A 10,267-nucleotide genomic window follows, 5' to 3' on the forward strand; every position below is an offset into this window, starting at 1 on the left:
CGAACCAATTAAACGGGAAAATTAATTACCAGGGAATTATTATCCGAGGAAATTTACATGTGTTTTCGTATGCAATATTTTGTTGACCCATCATGTGGTTCAATTAAGCGGGTAAACCAATTAAACGTAGGGTCAATTAACCGTAAAATACTGTACCTAAAATCAACTTATAATTCAAGAAATCCCTGAGTTATTCATGCAATATTTCTCCGAAATCACTTTCTGTCATAAATTATTTTCATAATCGCTGATAGATGCACTGTATTTGTTTCTAGCCGTTTTTTTATCTTATTTCTTGGCAGTAAGTCAAAATTGAAACCCAGCCACGTTATTATAAGAAAATCCATTTAAAAATTATCTATGAGAAAAGAAATAGGTGTAGAACCCAAAACATAGTATAATTACTATGTTTTGGTAAAATAACTAAAAGAGCTGATCTGTTTGTGCTATAGAGTTGCTTTAGTTTTGTCCAAGCAAACATTGAGACAATTCCCTTATCCATAAATTAGTATTTATTTCATAATAAATTTTGCATTACTGCTATAGTTTTTTAAGAGTGAATAAAATACCCTATTTAAAACTTTAAAAACCAACACGATATGCAATTTTAGTTGCTTTAGTTTTGGCCACAAATGTATATATAGTGTTTACAATCCCATGTGCAAATATACAGGAACAGTTTTATTGTCTGTCTGATACGTCATTTATATATAAAAATATGTTTTTGCTTTTTGGTTCGTCACGCCGAAAGTGATAATGTTATGCCCATTTCCGTTTTTTCACATGTTGGCCCCTTATTTTTTTTGCTTCGAAACATATGTACAGTTATGTACCTTCCATAGATTAGTAAAATGATAACAGACAACTAATGTTTCTTAGGGGGTGTGTCACATTGGATTGTTATGTTATTCGACAAGAAAATAATATTTAAATTTTAATGTTTATCAACAAGAAAACTGTAAAATTATATAGAAAACATGGTTAAAGGTCGTATATATGTATCATGACTAGTGACCCTGCCACCATCGCATTCGATAGTAGTTTTAAATTTCTCTCTATCTCTCTCGCAGCCTAAAAATTCTGGTAGTAAAATTTTATTTGCAAATTTAGAAATTGCTACAAATTGTCATTATAATTTTCGATGTGAAGGTACTTTCACTAAGAAATTTAATAATCTTTTTAAATATAGCAAATCATGAGATGTCATATAGAAGGTTATCATAATCTGGAATTTTGTGACAAAGAAATGTGTCAAATATGCGGTCTCTATTAAATTAAATTGGGAACAAAATATTTAAAATAGTATACTTAAATATTGTGCGAAAATGAATTAATTTTTTTTCTATGTTTAAAAAATAATAAAATGCCGAGTCTCGCCTCAGATTCCACCTTCAAATAGTGTCGGCTACTCGAATAATCAAAACCGGGTTTACTGTTTAGAAGTTATAAATATTGATTATCAGATTTTTCAACCTATTACATTTACCAAGCCTAGGTCAAGACTGAAGATGGGACCCATTTGCTCACTCTTTCTGGTACATTCCCCACATATGGTCAACGTTTTAAATATTTGTAATTTCAGACGAATGAAATGTCCGATTTGAACCAAACTTTGCACAACTTATTATATATACCAAGCCTACATAAGACATCGGACATCGCCTTGTAGTACCTTCCCCATAAAGGGTCAATTCAATATTTATAAATCCAATATCAGGTAAATGAAATGTTCAATTTGAACCAACCTTTGTTCAACCTATTATATTTACATAGCTTAGAATAAGTCCGAATATGGTACCAATTGGTCCACTCCAATGGTTACCCAATTAGATTAATATTTAATCCGAAACATGTGATAAAAGCATATATGAAGCGGGTAATAATAAAACCTGTATGTAACACCGATGACTTTCGTATCTGTCTGTATATCTGTAGGCAACTCGGACTGACACATCTTTACTCATTATTTTAATGAGTCCGTACAACGGACCCATTAAATTAGCCTATGTTTTGTGGTAGGTCGTTTTTCACCCGAATTATTTCTAATTAGATATTTGAAGTTCTTAATCTTCGAAAATTATCAATATCGGCCCAAATTTTGGTAGACCCACATATAACGGTAATGCAATTTTTTTTATTTAAAAGATTTTAATATATATGGAATTCGAGAATTCCATTTGTAATTCACAGCATATAATTTGCAATTCGAGAATTCCATTTGCAATTCATAACATATCAATTGTAATTCGAGAATTTTATTTGTAATTCATAGAATACCTTTCCATATTCATAGAATTCCATTTGAAATTCATAAACTTCCATTTGAAAATCCAAATATTGCATTTGAAATTCATAAAATTCCATTTGAAATTTATAAAATCCCATTTTAAATTTAAATAATTCCATTAGAAATTTGTAACATTTAATTTGAAATACACAACATTTCATTTGTTTTCCATAACATTTAATTTTAAATTCGAAAAATATTATTGATAACATACAAGGCATATGTATGAATTTGAAAATGAATTGTTACGAATTACAACTGAAATATTTTAAATTAGGTCTACACCTTTTTCAAAAGTTATTCAAAAGTTTTCAATTACCATCGGAGAATTTCATTTGTATTTCACAACATATAATTTGGAATTCGAGAATATTCCATTTGCAATTCATAACATATCAGTTGTAATTCAAGAATTTCATTTGTAATTCGTAGAATACCCTTAGAAATTCATAGAATTTCATATATTTCAATTTGAAATTCAAGGGATTGCATTCGAAATTAATAAAATTATATTTGAAATTCATAACATCTGATTTGAAACTCATAACATTTAATTTTAAATTCATAAAATATTATTGGTAATACACAACGAATATGTATTAATTTGAAATGAATTGTTACGAATTACAACTGAAATATTACGAATTACAAATGAAATGTTATGTATTTCAAATGAAATGTTATGTATTTCAAATGAAATATTATGTATTTCAAATCAAATGCTATGACTTTCAAATGAAATTTTATTAACTTCAAATGGAATTTTATGAATTTCAAATGCAATCCTTTGAATTTCGAATGAAATTCTATGAATTTTGAAAGATATTCTATGAATTACAAATGGAGTTCTTTGAATTTTAAATTATATGTTGTGAATTACAAATGGAATTTTTGAATTACATGTAAATATGTTTTATTCATAGCATTTCACTTGTAATTCATTTCAAATTCTTTGTGTATTACCAACAATATTTTTCAAATCTACAATTAAAAGTTATGAATTTCATATGAAAAGTTTAAAATTAGAAATGACATTTTGAAAATTAACAATTACTTATTGAATTACAAGTGAAATGTAATGAATTGAAAATTGAGTTTTCGAAATACAAATAAAATTCTCAAATTACATTTGATATGTTTTGATTAACATTTGAAAAAGTTGTAGTTCATTTGATATAGGGATTGAGAGAAAGGCCGTCTTAACTCATTTAATTTACATTCTTACATTTACATGCTATTTTTAGAAATAGAACATATTTACGTTCTCAGATAAAGTGCATATTATCTTGTCATGTCACATGATATGTCCCGAGCTAGAATTTATATATTTTTATCAATAAAATATTATGTTTACACAATGTAATGCGATAGAACAACAACCCCCCACATGTTATTATTTGCGCCAGTAAACCTCTTGCAAAAAATATTATAATCTAGAAAATTTACAAACACGAAGAGCAATTCATAGCTAAGCGGGATTTCTGTTATTTACAACGTTCCTTTTTTATATGCGATTACTTAACCAGACTGTTTTTTACCATCCCTGATTTCGTAATGTCACTTCAAATTAACCGGACAATGATAATAGAACTACCTCTCCCCCAATACACGCGATATTTACTATAATTCCGACGTTAGTTTTAATCATTAGGCAACTGGTAGTAACCAAATGAATTACAGTTGACAACATTGCCGTCAAGTAATCCCGATAAAATTTATGGGGTCTTATAAAATGTATTTAACCCTGGCAACAGAATGGCACTTCTCTCTCGCTGGAATCGGACTTTCGTAATTGATTCGATTATTTGCTGATGATTGTTGCACTTGAGCAGAAAAACAACAACAACAGACGAACGAACGACATTGTTACTAAATATGTCGGGGCGATAAGAATCATTCACAAAAACAACAACAGCAAGTGGTACCTCTTATTTATGATCATTCAAGATAATACTTCTAACTCTGGCACCCTACTACCACTGCCTTCGGAACGTTGCTTATTTTTGCCAACCAGATTCGTATCGGAATCAGTATTAACAATTTATTGGAAATATTTAGATTGGACGAAACAACGTCTGTTTATGATCGCAATTGTTTACTGATACCATTTTTTAGGTATATTTCTTAAAGTATTTTTTGTATGCCCTATCGTGAGAGAGCTTATCTTTGGAAAATACACGCTGGCTTTTGAAGGACAATGTTATTAATTTGCTCTCCACAACACTTGATGACCATGTGCCATAGATATTTGTGAACTTAGTTTTTAGTATTTCGTGAATGACGGTGTGCGGTATTTTAATTGGCGGATTTTTGTTAATTTAATATATATTTTTTAAATAATACGGTGCGGATCGGTTCAATGAAATGAGGTGTGATTTGTAGTATTTGAGATATAAGCAAAATTTTATATTTGTTTAAACTACATATAAAAATATATTTTTGTGAAAAGGTGATGAAACATAACTTGAAAAATAGAAAAATAATCCCAAATTATTTTCTGAAAAAAAAAATCAGATCTGTTTACAAGTGACGGGGCCCAAGATTTGGGTTCGCCCCATATTACGATATCCCACATAGAGCTTTGAAATGTTGTACATTCTTTGAAACTACTCCTACACCCTGTGAAAAAATTACAACATCCGTGTACAAAATAAGCACATACGGTGTCAATAGTGTAGCAACACCTTTTTGTGGTCAACTTGAACACTGCGTTGTCAATTTCAACCTATCGGTGACAAATGGACAGTCGTTGGTGTAAATTTTGAAATGTCCATTCTCATTTTTTCCCAGAGTAATGCTAATAAAAACAAATATTTTTATTTATTTCAAACATATTTTATTAAAAGAAATAATAAGTTGATGATCATCAGCGTCCTGTGCAAATTTGTCGTTTGAAGTACATGTATTACTGACCAGCATAATATCACCGTCGATTTCCACAAATTGGCCAATTATTTCATTTTGCTCTTGAAAATCGATTTTCTGAATATTTCCCACCTTTTTATTCTTTTATGACACAATGCGTCTATTCACTTTCAAAAAACACGATAACAATGAATAAAATATATTCGATTGGCACGTGTTGTTGCTGATTTGAACACATATGAATACAAGTTGACAACGTTCGTTGTCATATTCTCAAATTTGACAATGACCGTTGTCACATTCTTAAACATGGCAACGTATCGTGGTCAAATACTAAGATTTTAAACGATTTAAAATTTAAATTTAAACAAATTGATGAAAAATCGACAATGAACGGTGTAATTTCGCAAAGTGTTTTTTCCCCTCAGTATAGTATGTTTGGTATTGAAAATGAGACACATCGGTTCAAATTGGTAGTTTCCAATTTGAGTTTCGAGGTAGTCCTTATAAAAAGGTACACTATATAATTCGGTATTTTGAGGACGTTTTTAAACGGAATGGGTTGTATGTTGGTATTTTGGATTCTCATTGGGTCTTTTTTGGGGATTCTACAAAATGTTCACATGTTAACCGAAACATATCAAATGTAATTCGAGAATTCCATTTGTAATTTAATTCGAGAATTTCATTTGAAATTCATTACATTTTGAAATTCATTACATTTTATTTGAAATACATAACATTTAATTTGATATTCATAATATTTCATTTGAAATACATAACATTTCAGTTGTTATTCATAACTTTTAATTTTAAACAAGTGAAATCGAATAAAAGAATATGTATTCAAAAAATTTGTAATTCACAACATATAATTTGCAGTTCGAAAATTCCATTTGCAATTCATACCATATCAGTTGTAATTCGAGAATTTCATTTGTAGTTCATAGAATACCATATGAAATTCGTAGAATACCATATGAAATTCATAGAATACCATACGAAATTCATAGAATTCCATTTGAAATTCATATACTTCCATATGGAATTCAAAGGATTACATTTGAAATTTCATTTGAAACACATAATAATTCATTGGTAACACACAAAAGTATGTATGCATTTGAAATGAATTGTTTCGAATTACAACTGAAATATTATGAATTACAAGTGAAATGTTATGAATTTTAAATGCAACCCTTTAAATTTATTTGAAGTTCAAATGAAACTCTATGAGTTGAAACATACGAATTACAAATGAAATTCTTTAAATTTCAAATGGATTTTTGTTGACTTACATATGAAAAGTTTAAAATTACAAATTAAATGTTGTAAGCTACCAATTACATTCTCGAATTACAACTAAAATTGTATGAATTGTAAATTGAGTTACTGAATTACAAATGAAATTCTCGAATTGCAATTGAAATGCTTGAATGAAAAAGGGTAGACAAGTCTTTCAACTGAACTGGTTGCAATTTGTTATTTTGGGCTCGGCTGGGATTTGAACCCTGGGTTTTTGGAAATTTGAACTTGTTTATATATTGCACATATAAAACTAGAATCTTGAAATTTTGTAAGGAATACAGGTTGGGAAGTGGTGTTGATGTTTAAAAAAGGTTTAAGAAATTCGTACTTATGCGTATAAAAAGTACAAATGGTACTAAATTTGGTACTATTTGCATTTAAATCAGAGTATAGAGATGGAAGCCTGAAAATCGGAATTAGGACTACTAATGTAGTTCAGGAGTGAGGTAGCTTAAAAAAAAAATGGGTACAATTTGGACTTTGGTTGTAGGTCACTGTCTTAAATTTACGATTACTATTTGATTGATGTAGTTTTAGAAGTTCTTATTTATGAGTATGAAAAGTACTAATGGTACTAAATTTGGAATGTAGGTCACCGGAGAGTTAGAAGGAAGTACCATAAAGTTTTTGGTACTAAATTTAGTGGTGGTACGGAGGTTGTCTTGCAAATGTGTACTTATGTTTTCGAAAAGTGCTATATGGAACTAAATGCGGAACCTGTTCGTATATGCTAAAATATATAATTGGAATTCTGTCTATCTATTTTTAATCTGTGTGATGGAAATAAGAAAAAGATTTCGGAAAGTAGTGCTTATGTGTATGAAGAGTACTAAATGGTAATAAGCTTGATATTAGATGTAGGAGTAGAGGTGGAATTCAGAACTATAATACAACAAATTATACAGTTTTCACGATTTCCACATGAAATATTATTATTTTGTTTATGCCTTTCCGCATACGAAGTGACGGGCACTTTGATAGTTATTGTATATATGTTTTGTGCGTATCGTCCTGCAGTTGAATTCTATAGCTTCTGAATATTCTACTAAATAGAATTTAATTACCGCCTTAGCGTTCAAAACCACATCCTTAATTTCGTAAGGCTGCATAATGGTGGGAGTGTAGTATCTCTCTGGCTTTTCTTTTCATTGCAACTTCGTCAGAAAAATTGACATGTATCTACTTCCCCCATTTCCTCTTCCCACTTAAAAGAAGTGATTGCACTGATTTCGAATACCATTAAAATTGAACTCTGATTTTGACAGCTCGATGATTTTTATTTCTTTTAACATTTGCCCTTTTTGCGGAACGTTTCGAGGCAAAACCAATTCAAACCGACCAACATGACAAGCTGATGGACAGCTGTTCATGGTGTGAAAATTGAATGAACATTTTCATTCAATATTCTTTTTTTAAACCGGATTTACTGGTTGAAAAATATTAGCACATTTTCTGATGATTATTTCATGAAAACGTAAATTTTAAAATTAAAATTCCTCTTCTCGTTGATTGTCATCTTCTTCATATAAATATATTTTCGTTCAATTATCATTTGCCAAAGTGTCTTATTAAACTTGACCTTCCAATTATCAGAGCATGCTAGAGAGCAGCATTATTTTTTTATTGGCAAAAATTTAGACCAATGAACTTCTTGAATAAAAAAAAAATCAAATCACCCAATTACTTCATGCCACATTCATTTTTCTTTTCTTTTGGGGGCTAATCATTCGAAATTGAAATGTGTTTGTCCGATGACTTTTATTATCACTTCAATTTCGGACTGAGATTGTTTCGCATAATAAAAATGCTCAGATTGCAGTTCATCGGAGTGTCACAACAAATAAATGAATAAAAGCTTCAAGTGTCGCAGTATTTTTTTGATGTCCATTTGTGGCGGTATCTTTTTGTAAAATACATATTAAAAAGGGGCGTCATTTCATAATTGATATGACCACATTTGTGTGTGGCAAGTTGAATGTGATTTAAAGATGATGTGCAATTGTGAACATGAATTGAGGATGCCGCCATGCACAGGACGCGCTTGAAGAATAAAATACTGAACTTAAGCCGAGCTTAAAAAAGATTTCCAAGCGCGTTGGTCTTGTGCGCAAATTCACCAATTTGGAAGACCACGTTCCAAGATGTTGTTTTCTACTTGGTCTTTCCATCTAATTCGTGGCCTTCCCCTTCTACGGGAACCATCAGTAGGCTCTCTTTTATATGCCTTTTGAGCTGGCGCATTCCCATTCATTCGCGCAACATGGCCTAGCCACCGTAGTCGCTGCAGCCCTGACTATATCGATGTCCGCGTATAAATTGTAAAGCTCGTGGTTCATTCCACGCCGATATTCACCGTCGACGCAGATCGGCCCTGCCTCATCTGCTTGCGCAAATACCCATGCATCAGATCCATATAATAGTATCAGCGTCTTGTAAAGTGTGAGTTTGGTCTAGCGGGAGGTGGCCTTGCTTGGTTGCTGTTGGCCATCACAATCCTTCTCCGAATTTCAAAACTGATGTCATTCGTTTTATTTATGGCAGTACCAAGGTATATAAAATCTTTAACTACCTCGAAGCTGCAGTTCTCACGTTCCACAGTTGGTCCGAGTCTACGTAGACATGTCTTTAAAAACCTCTGAATGGATGCGGCTTTATAGTCGACAAATAGATGCTATGTGTCGATGTGTTTTTCGTGTGTCTTTTCCAGGATTTGGCGCAGAGTGTAAATTTGCCAGGTCTGAAGCCGCATTGGTATGGTCCAATAATGTCATTGACCATTGGCTTCAATCGTTCACACAGCACACTGGATAGCACTTTATATGCGATGGGAAGGAGACCTCTAAAGTTGACACATATCATCTTGTCTACTTTTTTTTGCACGGGATACAGGATGCTGAGGTTCCAATCATTGGGCATGCATTCGTCTAGCCAAATTGTACTAATCCGCTGTGCATGCTCCTGACCAGCATCTGGCCATCAGTCTTGAATAGATCGGCTGGACAAGAAGTGCTTTCGTCAAGCAGGTGGGTAAGTTGAGCGGAGCTGATGTGTTTGCAGCTTTTCGACGTCGAGTTTCCGTGTTACATTAAGTCGGGTGCGTACCTTGGCTGCCACTAGGTAATTGTCCGAATCGATATTCGCTCCTTGTATCGATCGGACGTCTAAAACACTGGATGAATGCCTTCCGTCTATCACAACATGATCAATTTGATTTCTCGTTGCTTGATCAGGAGAGATCCAGATCCAGAGAGATACAAATAATACTGATGTAAAAGAACTTCGCTTTTATGCGGATTATAGCAATTCGCTCATCTACTGGAGTGAATCTGGAGAGGTTTCATAGCAGCTATAATACAGTGCGTAATCGTCTGATTTACTTACGCCTGTCCCTTTCCATCGCATTTCCTGTAAGCCAATAATATCGGCTTTGTACTTCTTGAGTACATCCGCCAAAGCGAACACTGCGCCTGTTCTGTACAACGTGCGCACATTCCAAGTGCAGATTCGCAGATCGTGGTCCTTTATACGTTTGCGGGGGTCTTCAACATTGGGGGGTTTGGTTTTCTTTTTCTTAGCTTTTTTATAGTAGGTTGGGTTTTCTGAGTGTGGGCAACTAACCCGACGCCTCAACCCATTTTTTTATAGTTCTCACTATTTCATCGGGTGATTAAAATAGCTCCCCAGGTGGCGTCGCGGGGAGGTCAGTGTCAACAATTGAGATGAAAGAAGTACCAAGATAAGCCTGGACTTCGGCATGTTAAAGCCAATCAGAGGCGTTGCTTGGTATCTATCATCCCCTACGCCTTG

Source organism: Musca vetustissima, unplaced genomic scaffold (genome assembly GCF_032173495.1).
Source record: "Musca vetustissima isolate MV318-11 ecotype Yass unplaced genomic scaffold, APGP_CSIRO_Mvet_v1 utg73422, whole genome shotgun sequence".
Taxonomy (NCBI): domain Eukaryota; kingdom Metazoa; phylum Arthropoda; class Insecta; order Diptera; family Muscidae; genus Musca; species Musca vetustissima.